General features: G+C 36.8%; 1 protein-coding gene across 1 annotated transcript in view; it reads left to right on the top strand.

Moving 5' to 3' along the window:
- The window catches only part of c1qtnf12 (C1q and TNF related 12), a 44,232-nt gene extending 31,327 nt beyond the window's left edge, over positions 1 to 12,905 (top strand). Inside the window, exon 9 of the transcript XR_001664590.1 lies at positions 12,892 to 12,905. The gene's annotated coding sequence lies outside the window, so the exon portion shown is untranslated. The remainder of the gene's footprint in view (positions 1 to 12,891) is intronic.
- The last annotated feature ends 4,889 nt before the right edge of the window (positions 12,906 to 17,794 follow it).

Genomic DNA, 17,794 nt, shown 5'->3' with positions numbered 1-17,794 from the left:
ATATGCCAGGAACTTGTGAATGACAGCAGATAAAACATGGTTTCTCTGTAAGAGACTTTTCTGTGTTCATAAAGAAAAAAAAACAACAATTCATTCAAACATTTGTGCTCACTTATTGAGTTTTAATTTTTTTTTAACCTTGTTTTTAAATGATCATTGCATGTTGGTAGAAGAGTGGTGATAGAGAAAGCTCAAAGTAAAAATTACATTCATGCGCATATTCAATGTACAGACTTCTGACCAGATTTCTGTAGATCTTGCAGCTCAAAGTTTTTTTTCTCTCTCTCATTTTCAGATTTTATGGAAACATCCTTCATATACGGTTTTCTGACTAGGAGATTTCAGTAAATATATTGAGGGCAGTTCTCCCTTGAACTCCTTGGGAAACTTTATATAGTCTAAAACCCAACCTAACAAGCTGCTGGGTCTTTTTTTTTTTTTATCCACATCATCCAATTGGAAACGTGGTGTCATAGCAACCGGTTTGTAATCATCAACCTTGGTATCAGGAGAGCTCGGGCTGCTGCACTTTGCTTGGTGTATCTTGGGCTGCTGAGAAAAAATCCGAGGCATGCTAAAAACATAATACACAGGAGCCTGGCATCCTTAAGAGAGAGTCGCTGTGTCTGCGGCTCTCTGCAGGTAGCCATGTTTGGAAGTGCTGACAAACAGAGAAGAAAGACAGAAAGGATCGGGTTGGACATGTTGTTGTCTGCTAACCAGAGTGTCCTATCTGTTTCACATTTGGCCTCCAACAATTGTCATCCCTCTATTAAAAATAATCTAGAATGTGCTCAATATTTGCAGTTTTATGCTTCACAATCATTCTATTCTGGTGTAACAATAGTTAAAGTAAATCAGAAAACAAACCCAAATTGATGTCATTTCAGCCTGTGAAACGTTATGAAAACTTCTGCAGCTTGTTTTTTCACATTTTGTTGATTTACAGTTATCTCACACACACAGATGTAATTTTTATTACACAAATCCCAATTTATGTGACAAAATTCGCACATTTAGATGACCATGGATCACCAGATGTCACCTGTCAGCATCAGCAATAATGGAAAGAATTTGGTTTCTTGAAATGCAGATGTCTGATGAACATTGAAGTGTTGTTTTTGTAGTTTATTTAATGAGCCCCATTAGTCTCTAAAGTAGTCCTTTTTTTATATAAATATTAGCACATTTAAAACCAAATAGAGTTGCATTTTCCCTTTTTAAAATCCAGCATTTTTAGGAAGTCTTTATGAAATCAGAAAAAACACATAATTTCTGAACAACTGGTTGGTCTGCCACTCTTTTCTGCAGGCTGTCTGGTTTTTGAGATAGACAAAAATGTTTGATCTTCCTTGGAAGTTTAAAAAGTACAGATACAGTTAAAAAAATACTGCTTTTTAAAAGAATCTTTTGCCTTTTTGCCATTCTTGTTCATTCAATCACAAATGGGCAAAGGACTGAAGAATCAGTCTTCTTTCTAAAGCATTTAGTACACAATTTAGTACATTTAGTACTAATTGTGTATGTAGTAGGTTGCCTCTGGAGAACCAAACAGAACATCACTACATTCTCTGACCTGGAACAATTATGAAATGATAGAAACATGAAATCATTTTCTGGAGCTCACTAATATACAGATGGAAGAAGCAAAGCAGAACAAAACCAAAGATTTAAAATCTTTCTTAGCTCAGATGGACATCGTCCTGATAAAGGCTCTCTGAATCTTTTAATGCTTCTATCACAGGGGTGTAAATTATTTTCAATGGCGCTGACCTGATAACTGTCTGGATGCTCCTTTTCATCTATAACCTAGAGAACCTGATGTAGATTTTATCCCACAGGAATCCATATTTACCTGTTTGCGAAATACATTGCTGTGGAAAACAATTACACATTTACACATTTCTTTCTGTTTTTGCAGTTTTTGTCACACTTGCATATTTCAGATCATCAGATGATTTCAATATCCAACCAGGATAACCTGAGTGAAGACAAAATGCATTTTCTTAGTGATGATTTTATTAATTAAGGGGAGAAAAGATATCCAAACCAACATGACCCTATGTGAAAAACATAAGCCCAGTTGTGTCACCAGCAAAAACTTCCAGCAAAAAAGTTTCTGTAATTTTTAGTATTTTTTTTTTTTTTTTTTTACAACTGAGTGTTAGGGCCACAGTAAGAGAAAATAAAACATAAAATTACATGAATAAAGTCACAATAACATGAAAATAAAGTTGTAAAATGACTTTGTTCTTGTTATATGATTTTATTGACTTTAATCTTGTAATTTTATTCTTGGGCCTAAGCCTCTGTTGTACTTTTTTTTTTGGTTTTTACATCACTTTGCATAAATTTTGTCATTTGTCAATAAATATCATCGCATTTTGATATAAACTGATGGACTCTACTGAGAAGCTGAAAATGGATAATCATTGTGTTTCTCAGCAAGACGATAATCCAAAACATTTGACCAAATTAACAAAGTCACAGGACATAAAGCCAAGCCTCTATGGGATGTGAATCCTATAGAAAACATGTAGGTTGAGATAAAAAAAGGTCCAGGACTCTGGTAACCTAATTACTGCAGGAAAGTATCATTATATGCCTGTTTTAAATGCTTGTCAGAAAGTTTTCTCTGCAAACCAGACAATTTTCATGTTTTCCTTTTGCAATAATAACATTGTTGAGAATAGTCTAAATACCCGACCGTGACTATTTTCAGCAATTTATATCTTAAACCTCAGCTGTCATTTGCTGTCACCCCTCAGTCCATGCATGGATCCTAATATAAAGAGTCATGTCTAAATCTTGTCTTTCTATGGGCATGCTTATCCTCGGGGGCCATTACACACAGAGCTACATGAGGACACAGCGCGCATTATAAACACTGGTTCTGGTTGATTTTCACTCAGACAGCTACGCTTTACCACATAAACAGACATCAGGAGAATAATCCGTTGTAGCTGGAATGGAGATGATGGAATCTAATGACACCAATAATTGTCTTCTGTCTGACATGAATCTGTCATTAGCATTGATTGTTTGTCCTGACGCCCACCTTCTGCACCATAAACGCATGTGATTGCACGGTGGGGTTAGCAGACGTGTTGTTCGGATTCCCCTGAGCCGGACAGGTTGTGTCCAGGAGCCCATGAGAGACCCAAACTGGAGCCACTGGTGAGATTGGTATCGTATTAATGACTCTACAGGCTCCAAGATACATAGCAGCAAAACCATAAGAGGCACTGGAATGTGGAGCGCCCTTGAATCATTGTCATAATTAGGGGCAATTGCACTGACATACTCTGGACCCGTTGTGCTCATTTGGAAGATGTGTGCTCTGACTTTTCTCATGCCTCAGTCTGCTGCTTGATTGTCCTGCCTTTTTAACTGTTGCTCAGATGCAACAAATGCAATCTTACTGTATTTTATTTGACATTCAGCTATTTTTACAAATATAAGTCTAAAGAGAGGATTTTCTCTTCAGCATCTCTAAGTGAATACTTTGTAGAGCCAACTTTCAGTGCAAATAGCTGCAGTTATTTGTGATGTGTCTCTACCAATTTTACACCTCTGGAGACTGAGATCTTTGCTCATTATTTGTAAAATATTTTACATTATATGAGCTTTTCGTGTTTGGTTGTGGTCATCCTTAAATACCATGGGGTACACTGTGATGAGCTGATAAAAATCAGATGAATAATTTGACAGAAAATGGAGTCTGTCTCCTACAAACTGCAAAATGTTCTCAGGCCTCTTTGTGCAACAGCAACAGAAAGCTTAGATTTTGCAAAAAAACATGCCAGACCCATCTGTATAACACATAATTGGACCTTAATAGTACTATTGGCACTAATAAGGGCAAATTTCCCTCATTATGTTTTTCCTGAGTGATAGCAGTGATGGAGATGGAGGAAGACTTCAGCCGAGCTTCTGGTCTGATCCTGGACCAGTAGCTCATGTCTGAGGGTGTGGCCAGTCTGGTAATGATAGAGGGGGACAAGTTGAATCTCTGCCCTGATAAGAGTGAGTCTGAAGACTGGAGAAGCAACTTGATGAAGGATGAGGCTCGTTGTGTGTAATTGCAGACCTACAAGTGACTGAACAGAGTTTCTTCAGTTACAAAGACAGTGCTGTTGGTCAAGAAATCACAGCATCATGGTTTCATTTTATGGTTCTGATGGTTTTATTACCATATATAGTGAAATTCTAAATACCAACCTGTAGCACTATGACATAATCTATATTTGGGGTAGTGTAATCAAAGATTGTACATTTAAATTGTGGAAGGAAATATGTAAACACAGTTATGTTTCAATTTCAAAGTTGCACAGTAAAAATTAAACTGCAATGTGTTTGTTTATTTAGCCTGTCAGAGAAAAAAATGGGGTTTTCATATTGTAAAGTCATATTTTCACTCCTATATTTATAAATGTCATAGTTACAAACTAAATGTAACTTAACTAAAAGCAAATATTTATTTTCCAAAATATATGTCAGGTAAATTATCGCTTGAGAATTTACCTGGAAAAAAATTGATTTAGGGGAAGCTAAGCGGGCTAAACGTTTTCAAAGTTAACAAAAGCTCTAAGTGAAAAATTAGCTCCACTTTTGGCACATCAGAGGATTTGCAGAAATGTGCCCACCACACTAAGTCATCATGACCTCAAACAGGTTGTTAGGAGACATTGTGATTAGAAATGCACAATCATCTTTAAATAGAAAAGATCCAACATGCACAGAATTGTAACGCAAAGAAAAAGTAATTTCATGAAAAACGATCTGAGATTGAATGTTTTTATGTACCTCCTGGGATTCCAAGTCCCCCAAATCTTCTAAATCCCACTACATCGCAATTTTGAGAAACTATATAATAAAACAGTAAGTGGGTTGATGTTTTCGGCAGGATAAACAGCAAACATCAGCTAACTTTCACACAGCTCACAGTCTGCAAACTGTAATCTTCCAAATCCTGTCAGAATCCCATGGATGTATGTTTCACAAGTGATACACACTTGGGCTACATTCTTCTGTGTGTGATTACACCCACAGAAGCATTTGAATGAGGAAAAAAAACCCACTGTTTTGGCAGGCTGATGAACCTTTTAAAAAAGTAATATGTGTGCACTTGGAAGTCTTCTTCCTTCAGACAAGTTTACTGTCTGTACTGGCAGGATGAACTCCTGGAATAAACTTTCCAGACCCGGGGAGTGAAAACAACTCCCTCTCTTTTGTGAGGAAGACGAGGCTCGGCTCGATATTCATCAGTGGGGATAACCTCTGACCCCAGAATCATATGACGCTGAGTGCTGGAGATCCCGCTGCAGCCAGACAGTCTGTCTGAGATGCCATTGCTTTCTCCTCCTGACAGTTTTTCTCCCTCTTGACTTGTCTCCCATTCTTTCCCTTTTCTTTACCTCTCCAGCTGTCAGAAGGTCTGTATAATATGGTTTTGATTTGAGAGGATTGCTAAGCCTAAAGTTATATTTTAGGAACTCCCCAGTGTTATTCATATTCTTACACCAACCTCCACAGAGCAGGTCGATTGCACTGGACTGGTTCAAAATGTCAGTGTCACCCATTAAATAAGGCCTTACACTCAGGATTTTACTCTTTATACAATAAATTAAACATTGCTTCGGAAAAGTATTCTTACCACTTCAACGTTTTACATGTTGTCATGCAACATCTGTTGAAAAATAATATGTTCTGAAATTATTTTAATAAAATACAGGGAAATCCAAATGGGAGTTCTATTATCTCTCTTGCACTTAAAGCTTTCTTCTTGTCACTCACACACTAAGACTGGATCTTACTACATCCATTTTCAAATGAAAGTTTGAACAGCATGTCCTTATTTTCAAAGCCAGCTTTAAACTTCGACATTTTTTCCTGGACAGTCTTTCCAGCATTTTTTAAAATGTGAAAACAATATAGAAACTAAAATGACAGGATAAAAAAAGTTCAGCAGTTTTGCAAGATGATCTCACTCAAAGAGTTTCAAAGTGAAATAATTAATAATAGTTAATTTGTGTGGCAGTAATCTTTGGAGTACTGTGTAGGTCTAAGGAGGTGCATCATGTAAGGTATTTTAGAATAATTTCTAAACAGTCTCACAATCAAAGATACCAATTTAACAGTGTGTCCAAGTTATTTAAATGTGTTACTGCTTTGCCATTTTTCTAACACAAGATCCAAACTGTCACCCTAAAGAAAAAGAAAATTGATCAGAAGTTCAGAAGCAGCTCAGGTGTCAAAGATGTAAAAATGTAGCGTTATTGTTAAGCAGTGAAGCTCATTTACGATTGACATGGACTAAGGTGGTGTTGATTCCTGTTCTAGAATGGTCAGGCATGAATAATATACCAACTTCCCAACATGATGATGATGGTTTCATTGCCAGTGAGCCCCACACCAGGACACCAACCAGTTTAAATAAATCTTTGACTAATTCAGCCAAGAAGAGCGGTCAGTTATTCAGCCAGAATCTATTTGGTTTGTGTTTTTTTCTGCAAATTAACCAAATGTCAAAGAAAACTAAGTTCTTGTTTGAAAATTATTCAATACTACATTCATTCCAATATTGATAACAAGTTAACTTCTTACCAGAACTATCCTACATACATACACCAGACAAAGAGCATTAAAGAAATGTTCTTCAACAGAGATATTTCACGCACCATCAATGCACCCATTCCATAAATCACGCTGCATTTGCTCAGCTACCACTGCTGTTGTCTCGTCTGCTAACCCCTGAGACACCAGCCTGCAGACAGGACGGTTGGACTCGCTGCTCCAAACAATCATCATTAGTTAGGCAATGACAGAGCATTTCTTCACCAAGTGACAGCCTGAAACAGCTGCTGACAAGCCCACCTCTCCCGAGTCCCGCTCTGATCTGCTGGGATGCTCTGATTGTGACACGGCTTCTCAAGGAGTTGCTCTGGAGACATTCCTCAAAGCCTTGAGAAAGAAAAATACCAAATGTTTCTACAAAAAGGTAAGCTTAGTAAAACACTGAATTTTTCTTTGTTTTGCAGTCGTGCACTTAGCTTATCAGTATGGTCACAGAATTGCAACTTTATGCAGTGCATAGGCATATCAGAACTTTTTCATAGTAATTATAAAGTAAAAATGTATGACTATGGGAGCAGAATGGGCGTTCACTCGTCCAAACTTAGTTATTGTAAATGTAATTTATTTTTGACAGACATGTTTGTTTATCTGTGCCTTAGAAAATTTAGAAGGTGTGATTTTTGCATGATAACAGCCCGGATAGGGATTAATCAGTGTGGAAATGCATTTCACAAAGCCTATATAATTAAGTTGAGCAATTACACTCACTGTGATCAACTGTTTTGGTCCCTCATTATCTTTTCTCTGCATGGTGTTTACAGTAATTTGAGTGTATGTCTTCATTATGGGTGGTTGCAAAACATTTCTTGATGAAAAATAGGCTTGCAGGTGTGCATCACCTCCATGCAGTATTACCATCCCTCTCCCCACATCACAGGAAAAGGCAGCTAAACCCCATGCAAACTTGTTCCCTTCAGAATTTGGCAGCGGTAATGTTTGAGGCATTTCACTCAGGTGAGTCATGGATTGAGTGGAGCACTTTGCCAAAGACGTGTTGGGTTTGAGCGCTGTGGTCTTCACAATGGGCCGGGCAGCATGAGGTGACATGTTCTGCTGGTGTAGAGGTTCTGGGAGACACTCCCGTAATGAGTGCTTTGTAATAAAATGGTATGCAAACCCACCTCCTGCTATGTTTCCCCTTTCACCTGCAGAGGCAGAAACAGCAACAAGAACAATGCTGAAACATGTCATGTAGGAAAGCTCAGACGAAATGGGTGTGTAGGCAATATAATCCGATTTATAAATGGCACACTTCTATACAGGGAGAAATTGTGCATATTAAAACTTCAAATTCAAAGCAACTGAAAGCCAATTCTCAGAGGTAGCTCCAAATTGAACTTGTTTTTATGAGCCTTTCAAATGATTATTAATTAAAACATCTTCTTTTTTCTGCAAAACAAATGTAGTTACTCATGTTGTGACACTTTAAGTTACACTTTAGAACACCAGAAAATATTAATAAAAAATACAATTTGTAAAAGGACTTATGTAGTATCAGATGTTGATTATTATATAAATTGCTTGTTGTACTTGAAAAAGACAAGTAATATAATCCACAGTAACTGATACTGACAACAACTGAATGGATACGTTAACTGGGTTCAATGAAAAATTAACAGGTTATAAACAATAAATGTCTTTGTTGTTGAGTTCATTTATGCAATAATTTAATAGTAAAAAGTTTTTTTTTAATTTCAAATGTTGCTTATTTTGTCTTTTTTTTATTAAAATGAAATTGCTATTAATTAGTTACAGATCCTGAAATTAACCACTAGTAAAAACTCATAATTATGTTAAAACTGTATGTATTTATTATATTTTTCGCCAACAGAGGTCGCCATTTTGTCACTTGCGCAGTATGTCGGCCGATGACGCATGTAGATTAAGTTGAAGCCTTTAATCAAAACATAAGATGTCAAGATTGTGAAAGGTAACGTCACACCCTCAAAGTCTGGATTGAAGCAAACTGTGTCATGCTTTATGTGCTGCTATACACTAAATATCTACTGAGACAACCTGTGATCTAATGTTTACTATTAGCTAAAGCTAACACCATTAGCAGGAGCTAAGACCGTTAGTAGACAACAGCATGAAATCAAACAAATTGGGATATAATGATTGGATCTTTAAAGTGACAGTGAAGCATCTCTATGTCTTTGTAACACATAATTCCAATATATCTGAGAAAATATTTTGATCAGATTCCTGCAGTAAACAATATAAACTCTCCTTTCCAGTTGGCAGCTCTCACAGCATCGCCCAGTTAATTTAAAGTTGTGTGCCATTTAAATGTCTTCCACAGTTCTACCTTAAAATCGCCCACAATGCTGCAAACGTAGCCAAGCGTAAGGAATTTGTCACTCCAACACCTGAACAAGACGCCGATGTCTCCGCTAATGGCTGATATATGAATACATATCATGTAACTGTTTACATCTGTCGTTGCCATGACTTTTAGCGACTTATCCGATAAACCGCCTTATTCACGTCTGATTTTAATTTGATTCCTTTTTTAGTGGAATTACTGCAACTGTGAAATTGTGTTTTTTAGACATTAGCAGAATATAGACAAAAACTGTAATGGAAACTCAGCTACTTTGCTAAATCTTTTCACTACACAGGGATAGTGAACATGTTCTGTTCGTGGATGCTTCGCCACGCAGCAGACAGCAGTGTCTAGACTGTGGAGCAGTATGGCTAACAGCTGTGTGCGTCTAGGGACAACTGCCATGACAGCATTTCCTTGGGTACTCTCTAACATACTGTGTCTTTATTTTCAGGGGTCAAGCTCCTACACAGCTTCAGCTATGGATAAATGCTGCTTTGTCAAGTGTTTTTCCCCTCAGGGGCAGCTGTCCACAGCCCATCAGGCACTTGTATGCTCAGCGACCAAAGCAAGTGCTCGCTGGCAGCCACAAAAGTTTATGTTCATAAATACTGCTTATTTTAGATTGTGCTTTTTTTAAAAAAAAAAAGAAAAAAAAAGGCTCACATTGTCAGGAAGCAGCTCTGTGCACCAAATAAAAACCAGACACACCTGTGTTCTGTGACTACTTGACTTGTGTACATAATGCATACCTCACTGAAATCTGGCTTGGATACACCTCATACCTCAAACTATTTCACAATTCCTGGTAACTACATGACTCATTGATGCTCTGTGGACGTTCCCAAAGTTGGTTTGTAGTCACACTAAGCCGCTAACTTTCCAAGATTACGGGGGCCAATAACACAAACAGAGATCTGGCACCACTGACAGAACCTTTATGGGAAATGGAAATTTTTCTTTCTTGAAGAAGAAAAGAAAAAGAAACAGACATGATAGATCCAGGTGTGTTCAGCTAAACATTTTTTTGTTCCTTGGATACCTTCCACTGACCCACCTTCCACAGGAGCAGTTAGAAATCTGCTGAGTGGAAATTGGGTGTTTAAATCATGAGACAGGTTCTGATCATTGGTGGGTGGAGGAATAAGATCAGCAGTATCATTTGAAATGACCAATATGGAAACAGTGCAACCTGGAGGCTTATTTGTTTTCCTAATTAGAATAGGATTATCAACAAAATATGTCTGTGCTACATTTTTCTATTTTTGATTTTCCAATCAGTTTTCCCCACACACAGGTGCATCTCTACAATACTAAGAAAGCATAAATGAATAAATGAAAATAAGAGAGGGCTGCACAGTGGGGCAGTAGTTAGCACTGTTGCCTTGCAGCAAGAAGGTTCTGGGTTTGATTCCCAGCCCAGGGTCTCTCCAGGCACTCCAGCTTCCTCCCACAGTCCAAAAACATGACTGTCAGGTTAATTGGTCTCTCCAAATTGTCCTTAGGTGTGAATGGTTGTGTGTCCTGTCTGTCTCTGTGTTGACTGGCGACCTGTCCAGGGTGTACCCTGCCTCTCACCTGGAACGTTAGCTGGAGATAGGCAACAGCAACCCTCCCAACCCAGGGACAAGGGTGAAAAGAAGATGGATGGATGGAAGAGAATAAAGTCATAAAATTACAATAATAAATATATTATGTATTTATTTTTGTGAAGTCGTACGCAACTTTATTCTGACACAACTTTATCCTCATAATATTATAACTTTTTTCTCATAATTTAAAATTTTATTTTCTTCTTATAGCCCTAGTACTCCATCATACATCTCTGTAAATTTGAATATAATTGAAAAATGTATTGCTTCAGTAATTCTGTTATTCTAGAAACGCTTATAATTCCCTCTTTTAATAGTTGTAGGACCAAATATACCTTACTGTACATTAATACGCACAGCAAAAACTATTCTGCCTCTGCTGCAGCAGATAACATCTTCAGTCTTCCTTTTCTCTGTTCTTGGGGTACAGCCAATCAGTTCAGAGGAAAATGAATGGGGCTCCTGGATTGGTTGGTATGCAAACACCAGCCAATAGTGTGTCGGGTAGCAAAGCACCGACTATGTCATCTTCCTCACCTTCTTTCAACTGTCTTAAACATGCTCCACAAAAATAATCTGCAAACAATTTAAGGATAATGTTCCTCAGAAAAATCAGTGGATAGGTGACTCTGCATACTGACCTGAGCAGACAGGGGGTCTACTGCAGTGTCAGACAAAAAAAAAAGAGTTTTTACTACAGAAAAGCTAATTTGACCTACAGAGTCACAGAGAAGATGCGCTGCTTTGAAACCATCCAGCAAGTTAACAAAAATGTTTAGACAAATTGTTTTTTTTTCTAATAAATTCCTTGTCTCTCATGTTTGCTCATGTTAGTTTTGGTGTATCAACACATTAAAAGCTGTTTAACTTCTGCAGTAATAAACTGAGAAAATCTGTTCCTTTAGTGGCGTCTGAATCATCTTTCGAATGTTTTTCTTAGATGATTACAGGGTGGATTAAAAAAACTCGGCCATTTACCGTCGATATCCAGCTTTTAAAGGTTTGAAGCCGTGCTGTGCAGCGGTGTCACTAATAAGACCTTGACTATTACCTGGAGTGACAGGCAGAGAAAGGGAGGAGAAGCACTGGCTCCACACTGCTCAGTCAGCCAGAAAGGCCCCAAACGGCAGGGCTAACGCAGGTCAAGTGATTTGGCGCCTCGGGTGTATTAAAGCTCTTTACAAGAGACTAAGGGATTTAAATGGCCTCACCCTCTTGGTCTGGCCTTTTATATGACCTGGCATAGTGCTGGTACGCTTTTCGGACCCTCTCAATCAATACGAAAGGGTAATAAAGAACATCGCCTTTACGGGTGTTTAGCTTTTTGTTTAGCTGCAGAGGAAGGAGGTTTTTATGGTTGTGTTTGACTTCGCACCAGGCATCAGGAGCCAGACAGGGGTGCAAGGTTACATAAGATCCTCTGTTGGATGTCACTCCCACACATTGACACAAAGATAAAAAAAAACCACACACAGATCCACACCAGTTTAATCACCATAATGGCTAAAGCTTTGGAGCACTTACAGTAACCTCATTAAAAAGTAATTTTCTATAAAGATTTTATGTTCTAAGCTTTTTTATCCAATTATTGCAGGTGTAATTGTGGTCCAAAGTTTGCATAAACCCACTGAAAGTCTTATTAATGACTCCGAATTCCAAGATTGTCATTTCAGACTACTGTAAACGAATGTGTGTCACCACTTGCCACGGTTTCTATATGAAAAGAAACTGGTTAGGAACCCACAAGCTGACCTGTTCATGTTGAAAGCTAGCTTTGCTTTTTCATGAACTTAAAGAGCACTGACCGTAAATGTTGAGGCTTCAAAACTGACTCCATCAACTTCAACTGAAAGGTCAGACGAGACAACGACTGAGTTTATCTGGGTGTGTCAGCATCATCATTTATCACTTTGTCCCAACTGTCGAGTACAGTGATGGCAGTACAATGCTGTGCTTAACTTACATTTTAATTCATATTTGAAAAACTAGAATAAATCCTAATTTTTTTGTTGTTTCTTTTTACAGCAATCTTACTTATTTGTCACTTCAATGTGCTGCACATATTCCTCCTGTATGATAAATACTGATAAATAAAACAGGAAATGATTCACTGTGTTTCTTGTAAAACTCGTTATTCGTTCTTAGTACTTTTTAAAGATGCAGTTGCAGATTAAGACTGTGTGTACTCTGAAATGACTTTATATGTTTTGACAGGGTGTTTTATCTGAGAAAAATGTCTTGAGATGGAGAATTGATGGTATTTACATTATAATTCAGGTGCTTCTTTAAGGGAGTTTATTTGCAGCATTTCAACTAAACATTGCTGAACTTTAAAAGATTCATTCATCCATGTTGTCTATACTTTGCAAGTTTCTGTAAACTATTAGCTCCATGCAGGGAGACCCTGTTGGGATTTGAACCCAGGACCTTTTGGTGTAGTACACATTTGAATATATTATTCTTTTTCCATTACCATAGTGGTAAATAATTTGACAATTTACTTTCATTATTAAGACAGAAACTGTATTTGAAACAAAACTGCATGGTTATAATTAATTAAACACTAATCAGGCTTTTCTTTAAGGATACAGATTTTTTCTTTTCTTTGAAGCTTTGACATCCTCAGTTTTATCTACTTAGCATTTTGCTTTTTAAAAAACACATAACACATAAAAGGCAAAAAACTTTGTTGCAAGCAATTTAATAAAGATATCCTTTTTATAATGCATCAAAAGAATTAAGAAACTGAAAGTTAATCCTAACTTTTAATGAAAGCACATCTTCCTGCTTTTTACTGTTTTTAATTTGTTAACCTCAAAAGCTGCATCAAAATATAAAATCTGATTTTTCAACATTTGATGTGGAAACCACAGTTCAGAACCAATCAGTGGAGAATATGTTGATTCAAATCCCTGATCAATTGATTGGTGCATCTCTGGTTATTTTATATGTAAACACAAAGTGGAACGTTGAGAAGATATGCACATTTTTTATTTCAGTCATTATATTTATATTTTTTGTCTATATTAAGCAATTAAAATGACTACATCTTAAATAATGCAACAAGTGTGGAAGAGTTACTTAATATAAAATAATTGTTTAACAACCCAGGGGAAAAAAAACAGAGAAATTATTCTGACTCTTCCAGTAAAAAAAAACAAACAAAAAAAACAGGAATCTCATCTTTAGACAATGTCTGTCTACAACTCTTTAGCAAATTAGCAAAACAGATACATTTTTTATTCTTAATCAAGTTCTTCTTTTCAGTTTTCTGCTAATTAAGGACCCATGATGCTCACTTTGTTTACACTGCAACTCTTAATTTGAATTCAGAATCTGTTTGGACTATTCACAATAAGTGAGATGCTGCCATCTTGTGGTCAAGTTTAAAAAACGGTCACAAATGCAACAGCAGGTTTTAGAAAGCCTGCTGCAGGATGTCTCTGTTCCTTTCCGTGAATAAATTCAATCAACAAGACGCTCCCTGAACAAAAGGAACAGCTGCATCCTTCTGTAATTCATTTATCTCGACTCTGAAAAGGTTATGAGAGCACAGTTTGCCAATACTTGGAGCCTAATGAATCCTAAATGACAGGACACAAAGATGCAATTAGGCGTGTCATTAAGACTGAGTCCAAGGCTCGCTATGAAGCCTTAAAAATAAATAAATGAACATTATTTAAAAATTAAATTAAGTAAATGGTGACCATAACTTCTGGTGCATTGAACCATGCATGAGTTTTGCAGACTTTCGCGGGTTAATGCCGTTGGTTGCCTGCTGCAGACAGGCAGCGTGTTCTAGATTAGATCAAACTCCAGGTTGCCCATTTCGATTCTAAATGCAGCCGTTCTGCACTTTGTTACCATGACGACACTCGCAGTCTGGTCTAGTGTCTGGCAGCGTAAAAATAGACGGGGAGTTGTGGTTCAGTTCAGGACTCATTGGGATGATACTGGGTAACAGACAACAAAAAAATAAATAAATAAATAAAAAAAAGCATGATTGGAACAGACATCATGCTGTATCTGGCACTGGCCCCCTAATCAAACCCTGATAATGAAGCAATGAGCTGTTTGGTGCTCCCTGAAGTGCGCTCAGCTTAATTGCTCACAGCTTGATGTGCTGTGGCAGTGTCGAAACAGGGCAAAGAAACTTGAGTGTCCAAAGGTCAATGTTTGGAAACCCCCCTCACACAGCTGCACAAGAGCCACAACCTGAAAGACCTGGACTACAAACTGGTTCGAAACAAATAAGATTACACTTTTAAATTCTAACCTTCAGATGTTTTGTATGTATCTGGGTCTTTTGGTGAGGGTAGCTTTAATAAATGATGAAATGGAAGAATCTGTGACGTTGTTATGAATACTGCAAGTCAGATTTCAATAACTTTAAAACCTGGAAAGGCCTCATGGACAAAGAATACATAAGAACTAACATGGACCTTCTTTTCCAGGAAAAATATCTAATATATCTGTAATGGCATATCTGTGGAAATGTGCAAAGCTCCATGGCAACATCATGGCTGGCAAACACATGTTTCTACAGTTATGGGTCCATTGGCAACACTTTAATACTGTTAATGGTGTGACAACATTTATTGTGCACACCGGAAGCAAATAAACTGTAAATGCAATAAAATGAGTGGAGCTTATTGCATATGCAAAGTGGAAAGAAAATGCTTTATGAGTATTACAAGATATTTCAAATGGAGTTCAAAACAAGATGTTTTTAGAGACTTCTATTTAATTTTTTAAGGGTAATCGTGTAGGATATGGAGTAAACGGTGTGCGGCCTGTACGTATACAACTGTTGGTAACAATAGGCACATTTTAGATGGAATGGTCTAGTTAACCCTAAGCTGATAAATGCTGCAGTGTTGGATGATGTTATATGGCTCTCATGTTAATTGAACTCAGGTTCACTCATTCTTTGAACAGCATGGAGGGAAACAGACTACAGGCAGGTAAAGTGTTTATGGGTGGCTTCTCCATTAGATTTGTTTATCTGTAGTAATATTAATGTAAACGCACATCAAGCCTGATGATTTTTGACATCATCTGCTCTTCGCATCATTTTGACTGGTCATTGGATCAATTGAATGAGTTCCTACTTTTGCTTGTGTGTCTTGTACAGTGTAATTATTATTGATATTGTAGTAATTATTAGATATGCATATGCTTGTCGCTATGGTTTCTTGGTTCAGTTTTTTTCTCTCTTTCTGCAGGTGCAGAAGCAGACTTCTCATGTTTTCCTGTGTTCCCTCTGTCCTTGTTTCTCTCTTCTACACTTATCTTTTTCTTTCCATTTTAATATTTTCCCTCACCTTTCTCACTTTCTTGCTCCCTTTTCTTTCCATTTCTTTGATCATTACATTTTAAATAAGCCCAAAGCAATTTCTAATAAAGTTTTGCATATACTTCAAATGGGGCATCGTAGTGAAATCTTTAACGCTTTGCTTTTGAAAGTAAATTTGTTGGGTCTCACGCTGGCCACACTGTCAATTACAACACTTTAAAAAATAATAATGAATTAAATAAATTTGGACATATCCAATAATGAGTCTCTTATTACTTCTTCTGAGCTTAATTTCTCTTTGATTGGAATTTACAATGAATCACACTTTTATAGATGTGTAGGCACAGTGTCATACATCTGGATTTATTTGTCATTATGCCGCCTTCTTGAGTTAAGTTTGCACCATATTTAAATTAGGCTATGACTATGCAAGTCTTTGTAGAGAGGTTCCAGGTCAACTACACTGTCAGTATACCCTAGTGAACTCGAGGAGAACAAAAAACCATTCCGAAACGATTTCTAACCATAAACATTTATCGGTTATAAATTGGCCTTGTGTGTCTAACGTTTTGTCGTCAAATACTAAAGCATTTTGTAGACTGTAACAATGTTCTATGGAAATATATTGAAATCTATTTATTGAATTTAATACTTACACCCAGAAGCTCCAGTAGCTTGTCTGTAGTCATTCCGTTTGTAATGCGCTAATGCTCTCGAAGCGATAATGCATACATTTTGCTCTAGTCGAGGAAAAGCAATCTCCTTCCAAGTAGCAACAAAGCCCTCCTGACTAATTCTGGCTGTGAAACTCAGAGCGAAGCCGCATAATCAGAGCAATAAGGCAGATCAGCCGTGGGAAACCAGTGAGGCCAGAAATATGTGATTCTGGTTTAATGAAGCAAATGATCCACTGAAGATGCTGTTCTTTTCTCAACTTTTACATAACTATGGTTTTAGTACGAGCCAAAGACATTGTTTCCATCTTATTCTTTTTTTCTAGTGGCATAGTTTGTTTTCACACCTCACTTCACATTAAAAAATCCCACTTGTGGTCTCTTCTTATGTTTCATAGGAATTTATTGCCTTTACTAGTTTCACTTTATAAATACGACAAAAAAAATAAATAAATCTATGCTTGTCTTTCCAGTACAGTTTTTATTTTGCTTTTCTACACCAATAAAACTTACAGAAAATCAGTTAGGTTTCTAAAAGTTTAAAAAGCAAAACTTAAAGATAAGGACAACAACTTTAAACATTATTAATGAAGTAAATGATCTGTATGCTTTTAAATTATGCAAACCTGCATGATTAATGAGAGTGATTGCACATTTTCTTTAATTACAGAGCAGAGATTTATCAAAGATTAATCATCCTTTTGAAATTAAAATATCTCAAGCAAAAATAAATAAATAAAAAATCTCACTCATTAGAAATGAAAATGTCTCAGACTTTCAGGTCGTACCAGTAAAGAAATTCCAGAGGGAGTTTTAGCCTTGCAGGGAGTGTTTGACTAGATATTACTTAAGATGCAAAATGTATAAAAGAAGTTTATTGATTATCATATTGACTGAAATTTACATCTGTGAGGACAAAACCTCCATCAAGAACATTTCATAATTCAATCATTTCTTCGAGTCTGCAGGTTCTGATAACCTTGGTCATGGCAAAGACGAAAAAACACCCAAACAGAAAGAAGAGAAAAGCCCAATACACTTCCAGGGTTTACACATTTCTAAAATATTTATTTATGTATTTTCCAGAATTCATAATGCTATGGACTGTAATACGTTTGTCATCCTATAAACATCACACTTAACCCAACTTGAGTAATTGTTGCTCAATAGCTAAATCTTTTACAGCTACTCAGAGAGAGATTAGAGATTGAGAAAGATCTCGCTCAATCTCTCTCTCTTCCCTTCTCTCTTTATATTATATATATATATA

Source organism: Poecilia formosa, unplaced genomic scaffold (genome assembly GCF_000485575.1).
Source record: "Poecilia formosa unplaced genomic scaffold, Poecilia_formosa-5.1.2 Scaffold268, whole genome shotgun sequence".
In the NCBI taxonomy this organism is placed as follows: Eukaryota; Metazoa; Chordata; class Actinopteri; order Cyprinodontiformes; family Poeciliidae; genus Poecilia; species Poecilia formosa.
The sequence above is the reverse complement of the archived record's forward strand: the minus strand, read 5'-3'. Positions and strand labels throughout refer to the sequence as shown.